The 27,658-nt window shown below is 43.7% G+C and overlaps 1 long non-coding RNA gene across 1 annotated transcript; it reads right to left on the bottom strand.

Moving 5' to 3' along the window:
• Nucleotides 1-17,717: 17,717 nt before the first annotated feature.
• Nucleotides 17,718-25,110, bottom strand: LOC115338595. Its single transcript, XR_003922443.1, has 3 exons — nucleotides 24,707-25,110; nucleotides 21,600-21,817; nucleotides 17,718-18,741 (listed from the first exon to the last, which is right to left on the bottom strand). It is a non-coding gene; the product is annotated as an uncharacterized LOC115338595 (long non-coding RNA).
• Between the last annotated feature and the right edge of the window lie 2,548 nt (nucleotides 25,111-27,658).

Genomic DNA, 27,658 nt, shown 5'->3' with positions numbered 1-27,658 from the left:
GCAGGATACAAAGTAAGAACAATGCCTACACAAAAAGATTTTGAAAATATCTGCAGTAATTGAGTGAATGCGTGTGTTTGTCCATTTGTGCATGTGTATGCATGTTGCAGGGGAAAGAGAGTTAATTAATAAAACTATTGTAGATGACCCATCTATCAAGAGTACAATTCATCTCTCATCTCAGTGCTGTCCGATAGCCAGCCAAGTATGCAAATCTTTTAAAAGGTTGGCAAAACGAAGAAACTTATCCTCAGCATGGAATAGGATTTAGATCCACAGCCTTTATTCTGGCTCCTGGTATAATATGTAAAATAGATTTTGTCTACAGGAAGACTTAGGATACCTACACCAGTTTCCCTACCCCTGCTTTTCTGGTCCCTTGATGATGCCACTGACCAGGAATCAGGTACAGACACCTTCTCTCAGACCTTCCTAGACCACCTCTACCACTGTTGATCGGAGTTCAGGATAGAAAGTCTGCTTGGAAGCAGCTGAATAGCTCTACAAGAGTATATGGCATGTTTGCCCCATGCAGAAGACATCTTTCGTTCCAAAAGGTAAGAAAAAATGGCCTACAAAAAATTAGTATATGCCTCTCTTGTCTAAGCTGCTCAAAACAGCTGCCACATTGTGCATGAGCAGTTTCTATAAGGACACAAAAAAATTTCAGTGCACCTGTCCAGCCATGTATGCATCCTGCTAGCAGGTTTAATCAGGTTCTACATCAACAGGACCATGGCAAATACAGCAGAATCCTCCATTCATTTCTGGGAAGTTACTGTGCAATAAATAATGAAATAACTGGTTGTACATATTTCAAAATGTCCTAGATGTCTATCAAGGTTATTGAAATGGAATTCAAACCATATACCTTAAAAAAAAAAAACAAAACACCATAGGGTAGATGTTGTAACAGAAAATGTTTTCTAGGATGAAGAGAATGGTCAATTTGGGGCATAAATGCAAGGAGAATACAACACAGAAGGCACTTGATTAATGCTGTTTATATAAAATTTAACAGAAGTTGCTATGCTGTATTTCCCATTTTCTGTTTTAAGAGTGCTAATCGTAAAGTATATTTACAGCAGAAAGCTAAATATTCTCCTTCCATCCAACCAAGCCAGCAGGCAAATTACCATGCAAAGAGAGTTTAAAGTTCTGGTATGCTGCTATTTACTATGAATCATACACAGTCTTACTATCTGACACTCTGTAAACAACTATTTTAAAAACAACATCAGCAGTAAATACATTTAATTCCCAGAAAACCTGCTACAATTGCTTTGCTTAGTGTCAAGGAGTCTGATTCACAAAAAAAAAAAAAAAAAAACAGTCGGTGTTTATCTGTAAATCTATTTAGCGCGAGAAGGCAGGCCGCCATTTCAAGACTTGTTCATCAGTTTGACAGTGGATTTATTCAACCTCTTTGGGTACCGAGGGAGGGAGAAGAGGGCTCACTTGGGCTTTTTTGACTCCTCCACCTACACAGCAAGCGCAGGGGAATGCGGGACGTGCTGGCTCGGTGCCACCCCACCACCAGCGTCTGGAGGAGCAGCTCCCCTAAGCCCTGCGACCTCACGTTGCTCCGGCACCTGCGTTTGCAGGTTGCGAAACAACTGGGAGAAGAGTTTGTTAATTTTTGGAGCAATCCAAGAGCCTGCCTACAAATGCACTTGTTCAGGTACTTTGAAATTAGTATCTCCCAATACTCTGTCCCATAATACGTTTTCTGGCAACGCCTCCCCTGCTATTTTGGACAAGATTACTCTACAATTTAATACAGCCTTTGGAGAACTCCATGTTTAAAGGGCTCTGGCATAAATCGGTTGGAAAGGGTTGTCGTGTTATGTTGTGGCTCAGGTTCAGTAATGCCAATCAGTCAGGTCTGCGACCAAACAGACCTCTGTCATACTCCTTGGCTCTGCACGATTTCTGAATTTGCAGGGCATTTTGCAGGCATCCCTAAGCAAATTCTGTCCATGCCACGCACTGAACAAAGGCTACATAGTTGTGATCTACTGGTACTTCAGCTAATTTGTCTCCCTCGGCTCCTGTCTGCCTGCAGAATCATCTGGAGACATGTGCATAGTTCATTTTTGCGGGTCGTGATCATCTTTAGCCTGCTTACCTCAGAAAACAAGGTTTAAGCGCCTCTGCAGCCTGTGTTTTAAGTGAAAACTTTTGAATTTGTTTGAAATAAACCGGGCAGAGGGGGAGAGATCACAGTTCTAGGCGAGTCCTATAAAGGTGGGGACTCGGGGGGAGGCATTTCTAGATAGACAGCTGGGTAGGCTTGAAAAGAAATTGAGGGAGTGGCTAATATCACCCTTCCATTTGGCATCTGCAATGAAGACAGACACTAAAACCAGGTTTCATCAGTGCTCAGAGAACAACTTCTTGGGCCTCCGTGACATTAGACATTATGTGGTGCCTGAAAGATATAGCCAGACACATTGTGATACAAGGGTGGTAAGCACATGTTGCAGAGCATATTATATAAGTTTTGTATATTGCCAAAGTTTCAGTCTGCATATTTATTTCAGTAAAAAGTTGTTGAGGACACTGTTTCCCAATGATGACTTGACTCTTCACAGCAGTACCACGACAAGATGCTCATAGCATCAGGATGAACAAGCTACTCTAACAGTAAAATCAGTCACTTCGTAAAATGTCTGAATGTTTTAAACATTTAAAAAAATTAGTGTCTTGAAAAATATTTTGCCTCGAATATGCCTTGGTCATTTTATGAAGTGCTTTGTTTCACAACTGCACTGTCATATATACAGCCTGAGCTTGTGAGACCCTCAGAGCAGCAGTTTTGCTGTCTGCCATCAGCTGTGGTTCTCTTTCAGCCGTGGTGCTTCCCACATTCCTATGTCCCACCGAACATGCTTTAAATTGCACCCACCCACTTGTCCGGTGTCTTACTCTGAATCGCATTTTGTCGTTTTCCTAGCCTGATCCAACCAAAGGATGTTAAAAAAATAAACAAACACACACCCACACTCTCTGTGATCTTCTCCTTTATTTTTAGGAGACTTGGGGTCAGGTTGTTATGACTGTTTGCATTTTTTTCTTTGTCTTCCTGGGTGTTTGCGTTTATTCCCAGTATCTACATATCTCAGCAGTATGTATACTATCAATGTAACCCATTGCTGCATGGAAGATAAAAACTCCCCTGGTATGTCAACTTGCAGAGCAGATGAGCTGTTTCCAGCCCCCATCTACAGTTCAGGCTGCATAGCAACCTCATGATTTAACCCTAGACACTCTGTTCCAGTCCTGAGTTTCAGCCAGGAGATGATTATAACCTTTGCTCCTCACTTTACATTATTCACTAAGTTGTTAAATGATATCAGTCCTCAGAATCACCGCAAGCCTTTGGCTTTGGATGGGGTACATCTTTATTTACTATCACCCTTTGTTTATGGTATTGCAGTCAGCTTTCAATCTGCATGACAAGTTTCCCTTTCCAACTCAATTTGAATTAATTTTGAGATTACAATTTTGTGTGACACCGTAATTAAAGGCAGGAGTGCAATCCAAACACAGAGCATCTACAGCTTTTCCTTCACTCGTGAATGTTGCGATTCTATTTTTAAAAGCAGTTAATGACTGTGGCAAAGTGTATTCCTTCCAAACTAAGGCTGCTTGTTGCTTGTAGCTCCTTTATACAAGAAGCAGAGGGGAGGCAGACCCAGCAAGTGTAAGCAAAAGAAGGCACCTCTAGATGCCTTTTTGATCTCCATCATTCATGATAGCACCAGCACGTCATCAGTGTTAAATCATAACGTAGGAACCGTCCCTAGCACACACTATAGATAGCAGCAGCTGGGACGAGGAAGAGTTATCTCTCAGTCCAGCACTGCATGCATTTAGACAGACCAAAATGCCTCGCCTTACTAAAATAGTAGGCAAAATAAAGAAATGTGAAACTAACACCTACCATTGAGCTCTTCATTATTTGATCCCAGGTTCTTTTCCACTCAGCATTGTGCCTGTGATCTGACATGCAGTCAAGGCTCCAACACTCAGATTAGACTGCTCTAGAGAGCAAAACGTATGGGACAGCCTCATCAGAAAATGTAACACCAGCAGCCACTCCTAGTATGATGTGTTAATACAGTTTGGGGGAAAAGTAAAACTACGTTTGCCTTAATATTTTTTATATATAAAACAAGCTTGCGTGGATAAAATAGCTTCGGATCATTAACAGGGTGCTGCGTACACAGTCTGCTGAGACAACAGCGGCGTCTGTCAACAGACCCAGGCTGAAAGGACTAAACAGCACATTGTACCTTGTGTATCAGACACAAAAAGGAGGGTCTGCTCCCATTGGTCTTATTGTACCTTCTTTGGGGGTTTTGATATACTTTATCTTGATCCCATCAAAAAATCTTAATCCTGGTCCATGAATGTTTTTTACAAGAGCTAAAAGTACCTTATCAGCTCTCCCCTAGCTTTTCTTTAACAATCACACTGTTACAGAGTCAATGAGACATGCTGCAGAGGGATTAACTACTTCGACCTGATGGAAAAAGCTGTAGAGTTACAGGTGAGATTTTAATACCTGTCTTTTCTCAGAAACCTGGTGATATCATGTCTGCTCACCCTCCTGATCACATGTGAGAGATTCACATTATTTATGGGGTCAGTAATTCATGGGATTCCTCCACTATCACCTTCTCCTTTCCCTCCCTCCTTCTTCATAAGATATTTGCCAGTATACACCATTAAACTGGAAAATGTAGCCTGTCAATAGCCTCAAAGTGTTCCTTGCAGCTCAGAATAGTGCTAAAGAGCTTGATCTGAAATTATGGGTCTAAACAAAATTCAGGCAAATCAAGATTGGGTCAGAGTTTTCACACAGAAAACTACCATTGCAGGCCACACTTACAATCTTAATTAAAGAATCTTCATGCCTACCATTACTGAGGCTCTTTGTCAGAACTGCCAGCTTCTTGTTACATCTTTTGTATAACTGAGAAAACTTTGAAAGAGTGGTAGAATCTGTGAAAATATGATCTCAAGCCACATAAAGTACGTGGTACTGACTACAGAAACAGATAGTCTACTTACTGGATCAAAAATGTCATAAACAGACATGGTTCTTGCTAACTGCCTAGTGCCATCTATTGATGAAAAAGTTGAAGGCATTTGTTGCAAAATATATGCATGCAACGACCTTCAGCTGGACAGCCCGGGAGGGGAGAAAGGGCTGCAAAGCCTTCACGGTACTTCTGCTGAGGTTGGGTTTTATGCCTGTTCCTCTTCCCAGACTCGGAAGATCTTCCAGGAGCTGCGAGAGGCAGGAGCTCTACTTGTGCTCACCGTATGCCTTTGTACGGGCTCAGTATCCACCCGATTCCTGGTAGCATTTCTCCCTTATGTTCAATGTCAGTAGGGAATGGAGGGGTCAGTTCTGTCCCAGGATCCATGTCGGGTGGCAGGAGGCTTTTCCCACTCCACGCAGGAGAGAACTGCAGCCATCTAGCTGTGCTTCATTTCTCACCGAGTATTCTCATAGCCAGGAAGGAAACATTACAGGTATGAATCGGTTCCCGATTAGGAAACCTATTTAAGGCTCTGCACGTGAGCTAGGTATTGGTGGAATTCAAAGGTTCAGTACTTTCGCTGAAACATTCACGCACAGAGTCGAGTAATACACCCCGGAGTGCCCCACTGGCCTCCAGCGGTTCTTCCAGAAGGGCATGGGTTTCTGCAGCCGGTGTGTCGTATCTGCCAAACCATGGCGGACATCTCAAGTGACATTAGACTCCTGTGCTCAGACAACTGAGTCAAGGCACTAGACAATACCATCCATAGAGGTTTTTGGTTGATTCTTTGCCCCAAATGAGACGCCCGTGTTTGCTCTGTTGAATGACACCCTAAACACCTCTGACAATAGTGGAAGTCTAGACACCAAGCTCTTGTGTAGACAATTGAATTTAGGTGCCTTCATCTGGAGCAGAACCTGAGCTCGCGCATCCGAAAACCATCCAGCCACTAATACAATGCCACTTGTTCAACACCTCCATTTAATTCTTTCCTCGACACCTCAGTGTGATTGCTGCCCTGGCTCTGGTCAGGGACAACAAATACCTTCACTGAATTGCTAAAGCTTCCCATCTGAAAGGTTTTATTTACCTATTAACAAGGGAGAAAAAAAAAAAGTTTTGGAAAGATAAGCATAAAGGCTGTGGGATTTCTGGTGTACATTTGTAAAACAACGTTAGGAGCTATCCAATCCACAGCTCTTCCATTCTGTCTCCATCATGTTGCAGGACTTGCTCACTGTTGCTGGAGGCAGTCATTGACAGCAGAAGGTTATAGAGAGCTAAGCAGTGGTCGCTTTATCTAAGTGAAGACATCAAAGGACTGGGCTAGATTTTAAATGATAAATTCCAGAGCAAAGAGACAATTTTGCCATACATAAGGCAGCATTCAGGCACTCAAAGCTTTGGGAAGTGAAAGTTGGAAACTAGGAGTGAATGTGCGTGACTATATTGCTTTAAGGCCTGTGATTTTGTATAATAAATAATTAAGCAATAACTTTTCTTTCTGAAGCAAAGTTATTGCTCCCAGAGTGTCGCAGGCATGACGAGTAAGTTGCACGTCTCAGGTAACCACAGCGGCACAGGAGGCAGCAGTCCAGGGCATGATCTGCGCGCAGCGCAAGTCTCCTGTGAGAGAAAGATATCGACAGACGTGGAACTGGGAACGCACTCTGAGTGACCAAGACAGATCAGAAGAACAGTTTAACCTCACCACTGCAGCACCTAGACCCATGTCGGAAAGCGGCGTCGAGGCAGAGGAAACAAGGCAAGGGCAGAGTCAGCCGAAACTCTGTCTGCAGCAGACACGCTGAGCATCCGCGGAACGGGAGCAAAGCAGCAGATGAGGTCTCCTGCTCCTCCACTAACCCTAGGGATTGAATAGTTACCAAACTTCTTAAAACTGGTCAGATTGTTTTGCTGCCAAAGCATGCTCTCGCTGAATCTTTCCTCTCACGTAGTTAGGCCCTTTCTACTAATTGAAAAGCTTAATTTATGCATGGCTAGCTTCTTCCCGCCCAGTCTGATTGTGTGCAGTGATAAAATACAACAGATACTTCTCTGCTGAGCTTTTAACTCTGCTTCTGTCTTTGAATCACATTAGAGACTCTCAGCAGGTATGAGAGTCCCATTGAGCTAGACACCCCGCTGGGATCATACATAACAAAACTCTTGTCTCCAAGTTTTAGTGATGTGCTATATACAACATTATATATTTCCAGACCAGGGTCAAAATGAGCAGTTGCCAAGGCAGAATTAGTCTGGTTAATGAGGCTTTCATTCCAGGAAAATAAGAGAAAGCGATTCCTCATATCTCTCTTTCCATATAATAGCTACTTTTGTACAATGATCAGAGTAGGGTAAAATATTGTTAGTGATTCAGAAGAACAAAGTAATAAAAGGGCTTGAGTAGCTTGGAGGGAAGAGAATGCACTGAACTTTAAAAGATACTTAATGCATCCATAAATAAGCTAAGATAATATTATATACAGCTCATGTAGGCTCTCATAAGGAGCATTAAGAAGACGAGAGTAATGACTCATAAGAAAATAAAACCTAAGAAGGACAAAAATACACATTTGCTCTTCCCCCACCCAAAAAAATCTCAGTAAAGATCAGGAGGGTGTCCTAAATTTGTACCCTCCGCAAAAACGCTGTGATACTTATTTGGAAAATGACAAAGTCTTTAAAATGTTCCTAATGCTACATTTCATTGCCATGTGCTTTTTTTTCCCTGCTAATGAATACCATGATATCCATAATGTATAATGTATAGAGATATTGTTTTCCTTATACACATGAATTACTAGTCCAATTGGTCAGGGACATTTAAACGGTACAATGATTTGGGGGTTTATAACGGCTTTTCTCCCAAACAGTGATTTTTAAAAGCAGTAATTGGACATCTCCAGTCTCCCAAAATCCAGGGCTTTCACTAAAACTGAAATTTGTCCCCTATCTATTTTTCCTTCAGTCATAGCATAGAAAAGGAGAAGAATACACTGGGGAGGAAGGGAAGGAAAACCAGAAGAAATATGATAGGGATTGATGTTGACAGAGAAATCCCTGTGTTCCCGTCTCTCCTCTGAGCTCTCTCTATTCCTGTCACTCATGCCTATATGTTACACAGTATGCAGTCAGCGAGCAGCCCTTGGAGCCGAGAAGGGAAACCATGGGGTTGTCCCAACTATTCAGCCACAACTGTGCTCTCTTTGTCTTCCGATTCCTATGAAGCACTTGTTATTTCACAGGAAGCAGAGTAACTTCAACGGGAGGGATTTAGGTTGTTCTCACTGGTATGCTACCACCCCACAGCCTGGACCAGAAGTTTCTGGAAGGAGAGCCCTAACTCTGTGACCCTTTGTGAGAACCCGATGTTGCTTCAGGGAGAAGAGGGCACTCTTTTGTGTCCCAGAGCACGCTTACAGTGCCAGATAAATCAGGGTGTTCTCTTTTCATTTGATTTTTGAGGTAAAAGGAGACTAACTGGTGTACTTCCTCTGCGACCTCACTGCAGATCAGATTAGCTTCACTGGGGCAGGCATCCGGAGGAGCACCGAGTTTGGGGGTTTCCTGAGGCCGAGGGATGAGGTGGAAAACTCAAAACTCTGTTCCAGAAAACTCAAGAGTTCGTCTAGTCTTTGCTTTAAAATTATTGACTTAAATCACGTTCTCCAAAAGAGTTTTTGACTCTGAATACTAACCAGAACTTCTCGAGCCGCAGTCGGGATTCTCGGGATGCGTGGTACAGGAGAGGGCTGGGGCCTGGGAGGGAGCAGCGGGACAACCCTGGTCCAGCAGCCTCGTGGCTGGCTGTCCTGCCAGCAAAGCTGAGTTTGGGGACACTTTCGCTGTGGGTCTGAGCAGCAGAAGTGACGAAGCCTCCGTGGCAGGCAGCGGCGTCGCGGCAGGAGCTTCCAGGTCACAGAATTTTCCTCCTGGCTGCCAGCACTGGCTGTTGGCATCAAATGAGCTGTCATAGCACTGGCCACGGTTTGTCCTCATTGACATTTCGGGCCACGCGTGGGTCAACAGCAGCGGTGATAAACCGGTTACCAACAACAGGCAGTAAATCGCGACTTCTTCATGGCCGCAACAAGGCTTTTCTCTGCCTTAGTGCTTTCTTAAACTGAAATGGCACTTTGCAGCTCTTCGCACAGATCCGTATGTACTAGCGGTGGAGTCACTGTCGGGGTGTCCTATACCCAGGCTCAACGTAGGTCAAGACTTCCTCGTTCAAAGCATGACAGGCTGTTCTTTGCAGTCACGTGCGATGCTGCAGCCCTGGCAGAACGGCACTGCCCTACTCCAGCAACAGAAAACAAGAAGGGAAATTGTGACAGCACGGGCAGACTTATGGTTGTGCTGGTTTTGGCTGGGGTAGAGTTAATTTTCTTCACCGTAGCTGGTATGAGGCTGAGTTTTGGATTTGTGCTGGAAACAGTGTTGATAACGCAGGGATGTTTTCGTTCCTGCTGAGCAGTGCTTACCCAGAGCCAAGGGCTGTTCTGCTCCTCACCCCACCCCACCACGAGCAGGCTGGGGGGGCACAAGGAGTCGGGAGGGGACACAGCCGGGACAGCTGACCCCGACTGACCCAAGGGACATCCCACACCATAGGACGTCATGCTCTGTAATATAGAAGTGGGGGGGAAGGCTGGCTGGGGGCTGCTGCTCTGGGACTGGCTGGGCATCAGTCAGTTGGTGGTGAGAAATTGTTTTCATTTGCATCACTTGTCTTTCTTGGGTTTTATTTCTCTCTGTTATTTTCCTTTTCATTACTATCACTATTATTATTACTATTATTATTATTATATTTCAATTATTAAACTGTTCTTAACCCACAAGTTTTCTCAGTTTTACCCTTCCAATTCTCTTCCTCCCATCCTGCTGGGGGGGGGGCAGTGAGTGAGCGGCTGTGGGGTGCTTAGTTGCCGGCTGCAGTTAAACCACGGCAGTTGTAAACCATATACTGCACAGAAAAGCCATGTTTAGGAGTGCAGCTGGCCCCTTTATTTTGAACTGTGATACAGTCAGAACCCAAATTCCTTATGGACAAATGCTGAAACGCTTAATCTGCAATAGTGCTTCTACCACTAATGGTGAAGATAAATGCTTCTGCTTCCCTTTTTTCCCATCAGACTGACTATTTTCCAAAGGTGACTTCTTTTTTAACAACTGTGCTCTACAGACATAGCGTTTTGCACAAGCATAATTCAGAAAGGCAAGATTATTTGAACTGCAAAATGTCTAACGTGCTGTCTAAGAGAGAATCTTGTTTTAGACTAGAATAGATACCTTCACAAAGTATGCTGTTCTGCAGAAAATGTGCAGTAAGACACGCCAGTCTGTTTAACCAATAGGTACAAAATGCACCCTCTTTGGCAGTAGGTGAGTACCAGGGTGCAGCTCTGTGATACAGTTTGTTGGTTTGTGAAGCCAGATAAGCAGAGCTGGTGGTATTGGTGTAGCTAGATGTACCCAAATCTTCCTATCAGAGAGATATTGTTTCAGCTGATTAAAGCATTAAGAAACTTTCTGTTTCAATGTTCTACCCAGAGAAAACTTTTTTATGGGTCAAAAAAATGAACGCAGGTGACAATGTGTTTATTGGTATTAGAAACTCCTTTACAACTCTTTATTGCGACACTATAGTGATGCTGACGTCTCAGGTGAGGACTGGTCTCAACATGCTATCTTTGATAATTCATGTGAAAAAATCCTCCAAACTTGGTCAAATTATAAGACCATCACAAACCCACAAATACAGCAAAGACTATTGAGTATTTTAACCAAATAATTTGAGTATTCCACCTGCAGCAGTTATGTTGTATCTCCTTGTGGCTTTTCCTTACTTACCAGATTTGATATGCCACGTCCTCAGAACGAAAAATCTTTTCCTCTTTTGGGCTATGGCAACTGTATTATATTGTCTCTGCAGTTTCTCCGCAGTCCTTCTGCCAGGGTTTTGTGGGATGTAAGAAAAGAGAAAAGACATTTCATCTCTATTTTCCATATTTGTTCCTCCACTCTTTTTTTTCCACAGAGTTCAGTATAAGGGACAGACCTCTGAGGGACAGTGAGGTGAAGGGTAGCGGTAACCTTACAAATCTGCTGCTGCAGAACTGAAACAGTGGGGAGTGAATGAGGTTGACAGTTGCAGGAAGGGACAAGGTGGTCTCACGGGAAAGGGAACTGAACATTGCCCCGGTTCTGTCAGCTTCAAAGCTGGGAAATGGATTCTGTACCACCCTCCATCACAGAGTTTATGTGATCCTGACCAGAGCGTTGTCGTGGTTTAACCCCAGCCAGCAACTAAGCACCACGCAGCCGCTCACTCACTTTCCCCCCACCCAGTGGGATGGGGGAGAGAATTGGGAAAAAAAAAAAGTAAAACTCGTGGGTTGAGATAAGAACAGTTCAGTAGAACAGAAAGGAAGAAACTAATAATGATAATAACAACAACAATAAAATGACAATAATAATAAAAGGATTGGAATATACAAAACAAGTGATGCACAACGCAATTGCTCACCACCCACCGACCAAAGCTCGTTTCCCAAGCAGCGATCCCTCCCAGCCAACTTCCCCCAGTTTATATACTGGGCATGACATCCCATGGTATGGAATACCCCTTTGGCCAGTTGGGGTCAGCTGTCCTGGCTGTGTCCCCTCCCAACTTCTTGTGCCCCTCCAGCCTCCTCGCTGGCTGGGCATGAGAAGCTGAAAAATCCTTGATTGCTTAGCAACAACTGAAAACATCAGTGTGTTATCAACATTCTTCTCATACTGAACCCAAGACATAACACTATACCAGCTACTAGAAAGAAAATTAACTCTATCCCAGCTGAAACCAGGACAGGCATTTAAACCCAGCTGCTCACTGCTGGGCATTCACTGTGCACAACATCTTGAGAAGATAATTTTCTGGTTAGCCATCCTGAGATAACCAGGGCCAGGCTTGCAGAAACACCAAATGTTAACCTCTGGCACTTTCTTCTTCAAACCACACCTCACCTCATCCATTGGTACTCTGTTTCTCACTCTCTCTGTTGATCTTTCTATCAACAAGATGGGTCTTCCTGTGGGAATCCTGGATGTAACTTTATTATAAGGAGTGTATATAACAGCGGGTTAGAAGTCTATCAGTCTGGCTGGAGTCTGTTTTAGGCTGAGTAATACTGAACGGTGCTAAGTAATGCTGATGCTACCAAGCTAAGCGTTAAGGTAGTGCTGTTGACCCAAGCAGTAGTTGCATACAGCGTTACAGATATTACCTACTTCTAGCAGTTGTTTGCAGGCTGGGACAGCTCCAGACCTGAGAAGGCACATGGCACATGTATGTGTCTCTATGTCACGCACATAAGCATCCCATGAAAACCATGGGAGAATAAGTAATGCACGGGATGAATTTGGTACACAAGAGACGTTTCAGCCAGGGAACAAAAGGCTCCACCGGTTATCGGCCGGCCAGGAGTTTGCCACGGCCGTGCTGCCTATTGTGCTGCCGGGGTGAAGGACGCCACAGTGACAGCATTGACTGATCTGTGTGTGACAGAGAGGTCCGGCTCCCTGGCAGAGGCGGCTTTCGCGGGAGAGCAATCCGCACAGTAAATGCAACTATAAAATTAGCTTCGGCTTTTACCTAAGGAATGATAGCTTCTGATTAAATCCCTGGTTTAATCTCTGATTCTACCAGGCATGTTCTGGTTGACCTTGGAGTGACACTGAAAAAAGAAATCCTGCTCTCAACTCGTTTAATGCCTCCACCGGAGCCTAGACATGCAGCTCTTCTCCAGCAGACGTTCAAAGGTGTTTAGAAGCCCCGGGGTGAAGGCTGGCATTTAGTAGACACACAAATAAGCATAAACAGGTTCTAATAAACTCCCTTTGAAAATTAGATACTTAGCCTGCTCAGGCATTTCTGAATAACCCAGCAGATGCTGATCTGTATCTTCATAAGGTTTTGAAAAAATGTGGCTGCTTCTGCTTCCTTTTTAGCTGCTCACTTTAATGGTAGTCCCCTAGCGCACTGAGGTGCAATGACTATAAATTCACTGCTAGCTACGAACTGTTCAAACCTGGAATAATGAACAAACTTTAAGTCCCTACGTAAGCATGCAAGAAACAAATGTTATAGAGCTGCCCAAATTGCTGAATTTCTTGCACTGGTAATAAATGCACAGGAGAGGGGGCTGTAGGACCAGATTGAGTTTCACTACAGGAGCCTTGCAAAGCTGAACACATGGCTAAAGGATGATAGAAATAATGAGAAAATAGCTTGAAATTTAATGTCAGCTTTTTTTTTTTAATGTTTCTAAATAGTTTTGTGTTATATGTAGCCAAGACATAAGGACTTTAACATCAATGAATGCTTTTGACCTTACCTGTATGTTCCAACTGCAGAAATATATCTTGCAAAAATTCTTGACTGCTTTACGTGACATTAACACCTTCTAGGATTATGAGATCAGCGTGACGTAAGTGTTGGTGAGTGCAGAAGGGGCAGCCAAGTGGAAAACAGGCTCCTGGAGCTGCTGAGATAGGTCATCTTGAAAGATGGGAATTGGAGCGCAATCGGGATAATTTTACATTCATCCAGTACAGACATGGAGTTTAGAGATAAAAAAGAAAAATAAATTTCCTACCTTGATATGTCTGTTCTTGTCACTTTGTTGTGTGCACAAGGTCTGTTATAGGTTGCTTCTTTTTAGACGTTTTAAAACTTAACTTGCAAATAGTGTAGCAATAATGGTTGCATCCCCCAAAAGTTATAACTTCTCTAAGATTATCCCCCATCTGATCCTAGTGGCTCAAACAGTGCACCATGAGATATTGTTCTGAAAGATATTCTAAAAACTGAACAAAGAAGATTGCTTCAGCAGGTTTAAACACAGGAATACACTATAAATGCTCCCTCAAGTATAAAAGAACTAGTAAAAGAAAGCTCCCAGCAACATTTACCAGGAGTACCTATCATGACTTTACAAATAATCTGAACTGTTGTCCAAAACTGTAATGTATGTGTTGATGTTTTGTTTCCCACGTGCCGGGTACTTTGTCTTGTTCAGACACAGTTTGTTTTGTTAAACTCAGCTTTTGGAGGCTACGTCTTCTGTAGTGCCTGACTTACAGACTCTAAGGCAGCCTTGGCATTGCATTTCACGTGCCTCTGAAGCTATTATCAGAGCTAAACCACATATTACAGATCTCTCTTGCTAATATTTATGATGTGCTTGGAATGACAGACATTCTGTCTTTAAAATCAGAAAAGACAGAAATTTAAATGTCATTTTTCCATAGAAAACTCACCCTGTGGAATTGTATTTTTTGCAGGTTTTATCACTTTATCTTCTATGGTAATGAGAAGCCGGTGCTCTTGATTGAAGAGCTTGGCTGACAACTAATTCATGGAAGTGTTTTGGATTTTTTTTCTACCTCAGAGTGAATACTTGAAGGTTTTTTGCACTTTTGCCTAGAGACCAGTAATGACTCGTGGTTGCTTTTTATCTGACCAATGTATTTTTCAGCCTGTGTATACTTATAACTCACAACGTGCAATTGTGAGTCCATCTGAATAATGGATTTTTATCATCCGTGAAATTCTGTGCATAGAAAGGTAGTCCTGGACCTGCTCTAGAGACCGGCAGAAGTGAAGACAAGTAGGTTCCACCTACCCCACCCGTAAACAAGGACTTAGATGAGAGGGGATGACTTGCCTTCCCGTTACAAGGTACTTTCTCCATTGCTTGGGAGAAAGTCAGGACTAGGCCAGACAGCTCCCTTTTAGGTGACCAATGTTAGATGAAATGAAACTCCTGATCAGGGCTAAATAAAACCTTGTTTGAACTGAAAAATTCCCTACATATTTTTTTCAGTAACCTAGGTAAATTTTAGCTCTTATTTTCCTCCCAAGCCCTATTACGAGATGAGACAAGCTATGTCCCCGAAAGCTTGACTAAAGCAGATGCCATGGTTATTTTCATTAAAAAATACAGTGGGAGGAGGAACTGTACCCAGCTTTTACACATTAGGTGACTTATTAGATAGCTCACTCAAGATGTGGGGGAGCCACATCAAAGCGACCCGGTGGGAAACAGAGAAGCAGGCAGCCAAAGAGGCCGCCCCTGACAGCATGATGACTATGAGCACAGCTCTGTTAAGCTGCAGTTTCAATGAGGCCAAGTGATCACAGAGGATGATTGAGACAATCAAACACACCACAAGAGAGTCAAGGATACAGACCTTTTATTAGGTAATTGGTCTTGGACGTAACTGAGGACGTTGGAGCTGTGACTTGCCTTTCTACGTCAGGCTGAGTAAATCCTTTTAATTCCTCTCTGTCTGCATTCCTCAGCCTGCAAAATGGTTTTGCAAATGTGGGACCGTCCTGGCTGTGCTTACACCACTTGAAAAAGCAAACTTCAGACAACTGAAGACAGGACAAGCTGTGGCTCCTTGCCCACCTTTCACACCATCTCCCCACCTCCCGAGACAGCCAGCAGCGTGGGTGAAGCCCGCGGAGTCCTCGTCCCGAGAGGTTCTGAAAGACACACGCTGAGCCCGAGCGGGCCGGGTCTCCGTCTGAAGGAGAGCCTTAATAATCTACCTATGCCTGGGTACTGAATATACCAACATTTTTTCAGTTTCTCATCTTATGTTCCCTATTCTTTATTTTTATGCAGTCCCTGTCACAAAGCCCCAATGTAAGCTGTGCACAGAAGACGTTTGCAGAAAAATGTAAATAGTCTTGCAGTGTCCAAAAACGGTGCTGAAATCTCTTGCACGCAATCTCCTGGCACCTCACCTGTGAGATCCCTAACAGATACAAGCAAGTTAAGTGAGGCATGATCTCCTCTATTAGACCAGCTGGTAGAGCTGCAGAAAACAAGCGAGCTTTCAGGCACAGAAGCCCTTCTTCCCATCTCAGGGAAAAGCTCCCGGTTCAGAGTAAAGAAAGGCCTGTGTGTCCCAGACAGCGGTGTCTGTCCGAGCCCGGAGGAAGGGCTGTGTGCCCGAGGCCACGGTGCCTGTGCACCACCGCTGCCCGATGGGTTTTGCTGCTGTATCAGTCAGTCTAACAAAAGGTATTATTTTGTCTTCAAAAATTGCTGCAGCAATAGCCTTAGACTATCACAGTTACAACAGTGTTGCCATTTGTATAAAATAAAGCCCTAAATCATGCCACTAACAGGGAGCAATTTGTTCTCTGCCTCGGTCGTCTTTTGTCTTTCAGTGAATGTAACCCTGTCCCCTATTGCCCGTGTCTGCATCCAGTGGATGCTAAGGGAGCATCACAGGAAATTAACATTTTCCTTTTGGAAACACCTACCTTCAGTGATCGTGAAGGGTTTGTTCTCCTCCAAATAGCAGCTGCTGAAGATTTTAAAGGTCTGTTTAAGCTTCAGCATTTTTACACAATTCTTGCATTAAGGAGAGGAGGAAAGAAGGAAGGCAGGAAGGAACAGTAAGCACTATGCTATCCATGCTCATGGTTTATTTTCTGTAATGCTTGCTGTGTAACAGTCCATCTAGCCTATTATGCTCTTGCCAAAAGTAGTCATAAAATATTGCTCAGGGAAGAGTAAGAACAGGACAAGTATGTGCAACGCATACCTCTAATGCTTTTCCAGCCATCAATTATTTCCAGCTTGGGCACTTTCAGGGCTAGATATAGCTTCTATGCATTTAGTATCTCCTCTATGAACTTCTTCCAGCTCCCCTTTTAACATCTACCTCTTTCGGTTGAGAAGTTAGATCCACATCTCACAGTGGAAAGAAACACCTCCTTACTTTACATGTACATACATTGAATTTCATCTGCCATTTTGTTGCCAGCTCACTCAGTCTTATGAAGACTTCCTGCATTCCACAATTAGCCTTACTACCTTAAACAAATTACCGTCATCTACAATCTTTCTTTGCCACTGACTGAACTATGGTTGTCTATGAATATGTTGAACAGTACAGATCTCTGGATGGACCTGAATTACATTGGTAAAGTCCTCCTGCCTTCAAGGACTGACTGTTTCTTCCAATTCCGTTTCCTGTTACTAAACAAGTTTTTTATCTTTTCTCTTCTATGGTAGCTACCTAGTTACTGTATTGTGGATGTTTGGTCTGCTGCTAAACCAGAATATATACGGCAGTCAAAGTAAAAGATGGCAAAGAGTATATAAGCAGGTATGCAAGCACAGGAGCAAGGTGAGAGGACAAGGTTGATGCGATGTCCTCGGCTGTCTCTCCCAGTGCTTTGAGGGATAACTTTTGCAACTTTTGACTGCATCTAGCCACCTGGAGTCTGAATAAGAGCATTCTACCTTGATTATTGGGGGAAAAAAGCCTTGAGGGGACCTAGTCCTCCACCTTCTGAGGTGCTCTGAGGCTTTAAGGAGTGACAGAAGCCCAAGTTCACTGAAGGATCCACGAAGCCTGGCCAGCCCGGGTCTGCACCCCAGCACTGCCGCTGTTCGCACACGGGCTGAGCTGCCGAGCCTCTCCGCGCGCTCTGCGTGACAGCAGAGGCTCCCACCTCCCTGCCACACGCAGCTGCGGAACAGCTCTGCGGAGACGTCCTGCTCACCAGAGCGGAGCCGACGGGCTCTTCTCACCAGGGACGGGCTACGGCCAGAGGCAGAAGGTGCTTTCCCCACAGAACCCCGGCAGAGACCCGCCTGGGTAGTGTGGGTGCGATGGCTGGACTCCCCCCAGCTTCTTGCCTCGCACTTAGAGCATCTCCCCTCCCTTCTCCATCCGGAGCTCTTCTCCGTTACTGGCGATTAGCAGCTGACAAAATCTCCCTGGCAGCCGGTTTCAGGGGAGCTGGAAAAGCTCTAGCCAGTAACATCGTACCTCACTGGCTAGCATCCCGCAAGCGTGTGAGTCTGACTCTAATTTTGTTCCCGGGCAGCTCCTTGTTTTCCTTTCCTTCCCACCCCCATTCCTAAAGAAAGCAAAAGTCATCAGAGCTTATTCTAGCCAGCTGGCCACCTTAAACAGACACCAGCCCTGCTCATAGCCCAGATGCATGAATACTCATGCCGGGACAAGCCCAACATCCATGGTTTTTATCCAGATACAAAATACTGTGTTGTACTGTCCTGGTATTCTCCACCTAAATCCAGAACACAGCCCCATACCAGCTACTAGGAAGAAAATTCACTCTATCCGAGCCGAAACCAGGACGTGTACCTACCACGCTGCCCCACGCCACTGCCACCAGTGGTAAGTGCCACCTACCGTCAAATGCTCTGTCCCCATCCTCACCACCCTCCTCTTCCTCTGCTGGCCTTTGGCAAGCATCCTAGTCATGGTAAAGTCCTCTTCTGAGCACAACCATTACACTGGCATTCCTGGGAGTGAGGGAGTCCTCTCAGGCAGTCAGTCTTGTTCTGGAGAGCAAGGACATATAGAAGATATATAGAGAATATAGGGGTTGCGGGAGCCTCCTGGGGGCTGACTGGGTGGGCTGGAGCGGAGGAGCATGGCTGTCCCTGCAGCTGCGGGAGGTTTCTTCAGAGGGCTTGCTCTATTTTCTTGTTAAATGACCCACTTCAGGCTATTTTAGAGTTGCTCAGCAACTCTTTTGTCAAAAGCAGCTGGTGTGACTTCTGCACCGCCCTGGGGCACGGAGCCTGCAGGGATGCTCCTCTCTGCAGCGTGGAGGACATCTTCTTCACCTCAGCCGCTGTGGGAGAAAGGAACGAAGCTATTTTGGGAAGTCAATAACAACAACAGGTTTTGTCTCTTGCCAGAAATAGCGCGCAGCACTTGTCTCCTGACTTGCTACCCTGAGGAGAGGACTTGTGCTCAGAGCCCCAGCCATCCCACGCTCACTCTGCATGTAAAGCCAAGGGAGGTGTTCACAGCCGTGTTCCTGGCACTGGTCAGCTCTCGCTGGCCCAGGCCTGGGTGTACTTTTTGTCGTGGTTTAAGCCCAGCCGGTAACAAAGCACCACGAAGCTGTTCACCCACTCCTCCCCCCCAGCCTCAGTGGGATGAAGAGAAAATAGAATGAAAAGCTTGTGGGTCAAGATAGGAACTGGGAGGGATCACTCACCAGTTATTGTCACCGGCAAAAGACGGGCTCAACTTGGGGAAGAAACAAAATCAATTTAATTTACTGCAAATTAAATTAAAACAAGGATACTGAGAAGTGAAACCAAACCTTAGAACACCTTCCCCCCACCCCTCCCTCCTTCCCGGCTCAACTCCACTCCCGATTTCTCCACCTCCTCCCCTGCAGCAGCACAGGGGGACGGGGAATGGAGGTTACGGTCAGTTCATCACACGTTGTCTCTGCCGCTCCTTCCTCCTCAGGGAGAGGACTCCTCACTCTTCCCCTGCTCCAGCGTGGGGTCCCTCCCACGGGAGACAGTCCTCCACGAACTTCTCCAACGTGAGTCCTTCCCACAGGCTGCAGTTCTTCACAAACTGCTCCAGCGTGGGTCCCTTCCATGGGCTGCAGTCCTTCAGGCACAGCCTGCTCCAGAGCGGGCTTTCCCACGGAGTCCTGGCCATCTTGGGGGGCATCTGCTCCCCCGCTCCCCTCCACGGGCTGGGGGGGACAGCCTGCCGCCTCACCGTGGGCTGCGGGGGCATCCCCTCCTCCGGCGACCCTCCTCCCCTCCTTCTTCACTGACCTCGGTATCTGCACAGGGGTTTCTCTCACATTCCAATCTCCTGCCCCGCTCCAGGTTCCCCTTCTTAAATCTGCTCTCCCAGAGGCGCTACCACCGTCACTGACGGGCTCGGCCTGGGCCAGCGGCGGGTCCGACTTGGAGCCGGGGAACCTTCTAGAAGCTTCTCACAGGAGCCAGCCCTGCAGCCCCTGCCCTGCTACCAAAACCCCACCACACAAACTCAAAACACTTTTAAGAGTGGTACCAGGTGGGGTCCCCTGGGAAATAAGAGAGGGACCCCACAAGTCTCTGGTCCTTGGGCTTTCAGGGGGACAGCTAGGTTTGCCAAGCGAGCACTCCCCATGTGGAAGTACAGACAGGTCCTGAGGAAAACTCCTGAGGAAGAAGAAACCCCCCAAGACCCCGAGTTTCTTCTTCCAGCACCAAGGAAGGGCTGGTACCGGCAGAGGCCATGCAGAGCCCGTTCTGTAGGTGGGACGTTCAGTTACTGGGCTGGCCTTGGTGCAGACAAGTGTTCCGCTGTGCTAACAGGACCCTTGCGAACCAGAGTGAGAGGAGTATCTGGTAGCCACAACAGCGCTGTGAGCCTAGCTGGACTTTTTCATAAAGAGCATAAAGATTGTAGGACAGACACGGATGCTTGTGCCCGGATAGACATGGGACATGCACGATGATATTTACCTACTCTCATAAAGCAATTTGAGATTTATTGAGAGCTATTACATTCAAAGTCTTGACAAAACTTTGAATTACAAAACCATTTTCCTTTCATTTCTAAATAGTGTAACAGCACCGCTTAGCAAAATTATTTTGGGCAATGTACCTAGTGCCAGCCTGCGCCCTGTATGACTGTTATAAAGTTAAACATGGTGTAACTCTAACTCTTGGTCTCTTTTAGTAAGTTAAGATGAGCTATAGCTATGGTTCTTTCCAATGTTTAAGCAATATAACAATTAAGAATTGTTAGTACTATGTTCCTTCCTTTCCAGAGTTGAGGAAACCAAATTAGGACATTTCTACCTGCTAGCAAATGAAAATAAAATTAAACTATGTTCTTTCCTTCCAGTGATGTAGTGATAAATCAAAAAAAAAAAAAAAAAAGATACACTAGTTGTTTGGTAAATAAAAACTTAGGTAAACATGCCTGTTTGATATGTAGCAAGAAAGAAATAATTTCTTCATTGCTCTACACTGAAGTAGATAAAATCCATTTACCCATGTTTCTGCTTGGCTACCCCATGGCTCTCCATCTTCATCTTATATTTGAAACATATTCAGATATTTTACTACAGACTCATTTATTCTTCTTATTCTGTGGCTAGAAGTACACCACACATGAGTTTAGGTACTACTACTGAATTTCACAGGGAATGGAAAAACAGACAGAAAACTCAGATTACTCAGCACTAAGTCTCTTCCAAATAATTTGGCAAAAGCATTCCACATTTTCTGTCACTAAATAAACAGAGAGAAGCCAAATGTTTTGAAGTTTCAGTCACTAGGGACCCCCAGTGATGTTAATGTTCCCGGAATACTGTTTGACCAGTTATACCAAATGGGTTGTTTTCTTTGTCCCTGAATGGAGCTTCTCCTTCAAATAAGACAGTAAACAATAATCATCGTTATGATTCTTTATAAAATCTTCTAAAATGCAATATTAAGATTTTATTCTCTTGTGTGCTTTTGGGGATGTTTAGCTGAATGTATGAAATGGAAAATCCCCTACAAAGCAGAAAACACACCAGGGCCAAGGGGATGCTGAGGACAAATGACTGAAAATCATCTATCAGATCCTAACTGATACTTTTTCCTTAAATGCACTTACAGCAGAAAAATAATAATGGAAACCACCCCTCTCTGTCCAAATCTGTAGAAAAACAGGGAAAACCCCCTTTAATTGTACCCGTAGCAGGAAAAACAAGGTGCAGTACTCGTTGCCTGTGCCACGTGAGCGGTGATTCAGAAATGGATTTACCAGGGAGGCTCCAGACCGTCTCCCATATGCGCACACGCTATTCCCAGTGGTGCCCATCACGCGTCTCCCACTACAGAGTAAAGGGAGGTGTTGGAGCTTCATCCTGCTCCCCATTTAGATCCTGGCTCTCTCTGCCCGCCCCGTACCTGGGAGGCTGGTGCCTGCCGGGGGGGAATGACCTGGAGGTTGACCCTGCAAAGCAGGAAGATGGGAGAGTCCCCAGTTAAGAAAAACATTTAAGGAAATTTACAGTTGAAGAAGATGTGAAAGTTCCATTGAAAGCAAAAGGACTGAAGAACATCTTTAAATACCATTAGCTTCAGTGAGAATTAAATATGTGATTAAAGGTAAGTGCATAATTTTGTGAATAAGAATTCTTTAATGACCCTTAAATCTACAGCTGTCTCATCAACATTATCTAGAGTGGAACCAGAAATTATTTCCGGTAATCTGAGGCTAAACTACTTGAAAATTAAACTTTATGATGAGCAAGGGACAATGATTCATGTTAGAGATCTACAGTTCCCTCTCTTCCTGTCAGTCAAAACCGAACCTAAATCTTCACCTTGCACACACAAAGTCCTTAAGGGTTTTTATTATTGCTAAACTACTTGAAAATTAAACTTTATGACGGGCAAGGGACAATGATTCATGTTGGAGATCTACAGTTCCCTCTCTCCCTGTCAGCCAAAACTGAACCTAAATCTTCACCTCGCACACAGAAAATCCTGAAGGGTTTTTGTTACTGCCCATTTTCATTACTTTATTTGTAGTTTTTATTTTCTTCTTAAAACTACGTAGAAGTTACCTAATAACTATGTTTGCCCGGATCAAGACTTCATAAAACCCTCTTAAAACTGATGGCCTCATAAAGTAGCAGTCACCTATGCAGAAATTGTATTTTCTCTTAGCTTAACTGAGCAAATCTCTACAAGAAAACCTCGGTAGCTTTAAAAGATCGGCAGCACGCGCTGTCAGGTCTCATCCCCGCTACACGGAGGTGTCGTACCCCGCGGTGTCCCAGCCGCCGGAGCAGAGTCGGCGCCGACGCTGCTGTCCCACCGCACTGCTGAGCGACCGGGGGCACACGGACATTGCCCAGGGATGGGCAGCCACAGAGCCCTGGTCCCATGTCCCAGCGGCGTGCGAAAAACACCCCAAATCACAGAGCCAAGAGTCAAAGTCCTGTATTTATGAGCAGTCTTAGTCAACCTTTTCATAATGCTGGCTTCTTATTCAAGTCGGGTCTTTTCAGGCTGTTCGCTATTCCCTACATACTTGTTGAAAGTGAGTTGTGAGGGGAAAGAACCCTGATCTTATCATAAACATTTGACAACCTGACATTCCATAATTACACTGGATTTTTTTTTTTCCTTTGAAATTGTAAGGCAGGACTAGAACTGTAGCTCTTGTCTTTTTTAATTGTCTCCTCATCTCTAAGCTTCATTCACCTTCTGAGATAGAGATTGGTTAATAAAACAAACATTTGCAACAGGAATTTTAAACTTACTGAGTGTTTTGGGTTTCTTCAACAAAATAAGAAAAGACCAAAGAATGTTTATACATTTAATATTTCTTGCCTTTGCCCTCGTACTCCACTTCTACCTCTTTTTACACTGTACTCTGAAGAAAAGACAGGGAAAGAGCTGCACTATTGAATGAGAGACCATTAGTATCTTTGGCTTTTCCTAATCTGAAAATGGAAATGTTGTTATTATTTTCAAGGAGAAAATTTGCTTTTTCTCCTGAAACATTTATCATATTCTACAGCTTTCTATTCCATAGGGTTGTACACTTTTATACTGTGGAAGTCTGACTTGGTTGTTCCCCAACAGTATCCTTCCAGTAGTTCTTACCTTAAACACAAGATGTCAGGTTTTCAGACCAAACTTCTTCAAGCAGGTCAAAAATGGTTTTGGCATTGGATGAATTCCAGTACTACTGGAAAGAAGAAAAACACTAAAAAATTAAGAAAATAAGGATTGCACAATCTCTTCAACTGGTATGTCAAGGCTTTGACCATTAGTTCTTTGTGTTTCTAAATTACTGCCATAATGGAGATGCCAGACTAGGAAATTGGATCTGACTCTCCATATCCTGAGACTGGCAAAAGGCAGAACACAGCACCATCATTTGATCTTGGTAAATTTATTTAATCACTGGAGGCCTGCTGTGTCCCTTCTATGTCCTTCTGAAAGACTGTACAAACAGGAGGCACAGACCAAAATGTATATGTAGAATTATGGGTTTGGAATAAAACGTAAAACTTTCTCTTTAGACAAACTCCTCTCTGAAAGCTGAGATTTTTTAAAATTGTCTATGGTCCATTGTACAAAAGTAGCAATGGTTCTGAGGCATGAAGTGGGATCTAGACCTAAAGCTTAAAGCTTTTAACGTACAGCATTGTGGGTCAAAACTAATCCTACAATGGAAAAGTACTTTTGTTCTTAATCTTGCGGTCTCTGATCAGATCCAGCTCTAAACACATGCGACCTGGCTGCCAGCTGAAGGAGCAGTTAGCCCTTGAAGGAGCGTATCCCTGGTTTGAAACTGCTGAATGACACTCACATGCATCGTGCTTTCCTAACGATCGCTCTGTAGCTTTTACTATCACATACATTTAATAAAATTGCTTGTTTGCATAAGCTCCATGTTGATTTTACACAGGGTCCTACATTCACTAAAAGTTTCCTTTCTAGACAACTGATCCTTTTCACTGATGATTTTGATTCCAGATCTCAGAGCCTGTAGGGAAGGGAATTCAGCCTTGTAGGTATTGACTCGGTAGGTGAAGGAAAGCTCTCACACTGAGTTTTCATATATTGTTTATAACATAATCTAGAAAATATTAACTACAGTACTCTATACCTACTAAATGCACTTTGAAACAAATGTTAAACGCTTCTATGTTTGCTTTCCTCTAGGCTACAGCCAAAGCTATTTGACTGCTTTAGGATTTGAAATTATAATACCCTCCTGTCTGCAGTGGAGGCTTTTTCCCCCAGCCCAGAAGAGAACAGAATTAAAGCACTTACAGTGGTTCCTTACTTTGGTGCAGAGCTTAGAGATGATCAGTGGAGGAACAAAAAAATAGGAGTACTACAGGCAAAATCTGCAAAGCAAAAATCCGTAGCAGACAACGACACAATCAATATATGGCAAGATACTAGGAAGGAGAATAATGTCCTGGAAACCTCCATGTTCAAAAATGGAGAAAGAAAATTGAGAAACAAAGAAAGAGATCTGTACTGATAAAGTCACAGAAGTGGCAATTCAGGAAGCAAACCTGTACAGGAGCAGAGGCAGGACTTCCAAAAAAGAGGGGCAGAACAGGCAACCTACTTGTTTTCCTCCTGAATTCTCCGCAACAGGATTTCCTCGTCACATCATGTGGAGCCATGTAAATATGCCCCCTTTGGCTACGTGACAGGAATCATTTCCTCCACTGTGCTTGCAGGGAAGGAAAGCAAAAAGGAGAGGTCAGGATCTTGGGGATTTGTATTAGCAGATAGCACGTAGTCAGGAAAGGGATAAAGATTACAGGGGAAGTGGTGCTATTGGTCTCTAATCCTTTTCTGTCACACATACTTTTTATCTTAATCATAGGAAATATGTGGAAAAATTAAGCTTTACTATTCTTCACTTTCAATTTCTAATTGGTGCTTAATGCAGGCTATCAAGATTTCAAAATGTACCTAGAACAAGCTCACAAGCTGAAATTTTGTTAGCATGTGAAAGTAAAAATTTTTCTGTCTGAGTTTTCAAATGTTTCTGTGCGTATCTCCACCCCAAAGAAGGAAACGTGGGAAAATAGGCTTCTTAAATCTTGGCAAGTTTATTGACATATTCTTAGCTGTGTTCTCTCTGCTTCACGTATCTACATGCTGAATAATAGCTTAGCTTAGATAGTCTAGTTTTAGCATTACTTCACATTGTACCACACAACCAAGCAGAGTTAAAATGGCATGACCATGTGCCTAGGGCATCTTTTCAGTTTCTGAACTGAAAGTTCAAGACATCCATTTTCAGCAACCTAAGAAGCGTGGACCTTGCCTAAATGAAAGCAAGGCAACAGCTGCGCTGGAATCTTTTCAGTGCCGTAACCCCATTCCAGCGCAGTTTTGCCAGTTCAGAGGCTTAAGATTTCTAAATAGGAAAGAGAAAAGACTGCTTTCGTATAAAAGCATCCGATGTATCTACATGCACACTAGGAACTGCAACAGTATAACTCCCAGCCAAAAAAATGCACTGCAAGCAAAGCTGTTAACCTGGAAGAAGCACGTTGGCTTCCTTAACAGTCTGTTTGCAGGAATTGCTGTGGTTTTTCCCAATTTCTTCTGTGTTTCTCAGTGCTCCAGCAGAGCTGGGACCCTAATTCATGCTTAACACAGTCACACAGAAAAGGCGCAGACTCCTGCAGCAGTGTCATGCCTAAGCACTCAGGTAACATGAACAACTGCTTTTTTTTAGGTCTGGTCAACGTGCAGAAGTTCCGCTGGTTACAAATGGATTCATAAAAGCCGGCACCAGAAAGGACTCTTCTAATAGGTTTGAGTCTTATTTCCTACCATGTAGTATGTACAGAGCACACATAATGCACGTCTGATGGAAAGATAACTTCTATTAAAGCATCCATCCTTGAAGACTTTAAGCACTACAAAATCTATTACATCTGTTGAGATGTACTAGTTTATTTTTTTATTTTATTAAGACATTCTATTTGAACAAGACTAACACACTCAAGTTAAACTACTTTGTACAACTGCTCTGTCCTTATTGCTAGTTACTGTATTTATTTCCACACGGCTCATGAAATTATTGAGCAATGCCAGGATTCACACTAATCCCTATTGAACTCAACTGGAAACAGCCCCACCTGATGTTCTTTTCCTACTGATAGTTACTTCTTGATTCCAGTTACCAGTTTTTCATCTATTTTACATGTGTACTACTTCTGTTGCACTGTGATGTATTTTAAAACAAGAATATCATGCAGCATTAAGATAAACGCTTCACCCACTTTTAAATACATGCATACTTAGTCAATTTTAGACATTTTAGACCAATTTCTTGTCCTGTTGATGTGACTAAGGAAGCTGGGAAGACACATGCTGTTAACATACACTGCTAACTGATTTATTTAAATAAACATATCTTGTTTGGGGCATTGATTTATTGGCATTGATGCAGATTATACCAGTTTACCTCCACTGGCTCTGAATTGCATCAATTTAATTTCACTGATTTAAAATCATGCTGTTAGTGCTATGTTCAGATCAGTTCTCAGCTTACAAAAATTTACCATATACCTTATAGTTGTGTCCTAAAGGAACCGCAGATAAATGTTTTCACTGGAAAATAAGAAGCACTCAATAAATGCACTTCATGAGTATCGGCAGCATAAAGAAAGCCCACCGCTGTTTCACATATGAATTGCTTAACCAGTAGTCTTCTAGCATTAGATCTCTTCAGCTGTGAAAAGTTCATAGGTGATAAAAACTTAAAAGACAAATCTGATGGCAATGACAAGGTTATATCGTGATTTCCCACAGTTGCTCTCTTCTCTTTACGTTTATGGTCTCTCTCACGAGCAGATCAAATCACTCCAAGCAGCAGGCGAAGTCCCACTAAGTCAAGCAATCATAAGTAGTCAGACACCTCTTGATCTAATTCCTCTAAAGAGGAACACTCTTTATCGCAATTATATTTACTATTTTTTATAAAATCTGCCACTGTTCATGTAAAAGTGAAACTTCTGACTTGGCACTGAAGAATATGATGGTGAAAACGTTCTCCATGAGTCTAATTCAAGTTTGTCTGAGGTTTAAAGTTACACCAGTGCGTTTTACCCTGGTGCTCCAAAGCCACACCAAGTGAGCTAGTCTCAGTTCTTGTCCTCATGAACAGAGAGTCACGTAGCAAGAACCCATCACCACTGTTGGCATCCCAGCAGACAGGCACGAGTGGCTCCTTGGGAAGGCTCCTGT

Source organism: Aquila chrysaetos, chromosome 2 (genome assembly GCF_900496995.4).
Source record: "Aquila chrysaetos chrysaetos chromosome 2, bAquChr1.4, whole genome shotgun sequence".
Lineage (NCBI taxonomy): Eukaryota > Metazoa > Chordata > Aves > Accipitriformes > Accipitridae > Aquila > Aquila chrysaetos.
This window is presented reverse-complemented; position numbering and strand designations above follow the sequence as displayed.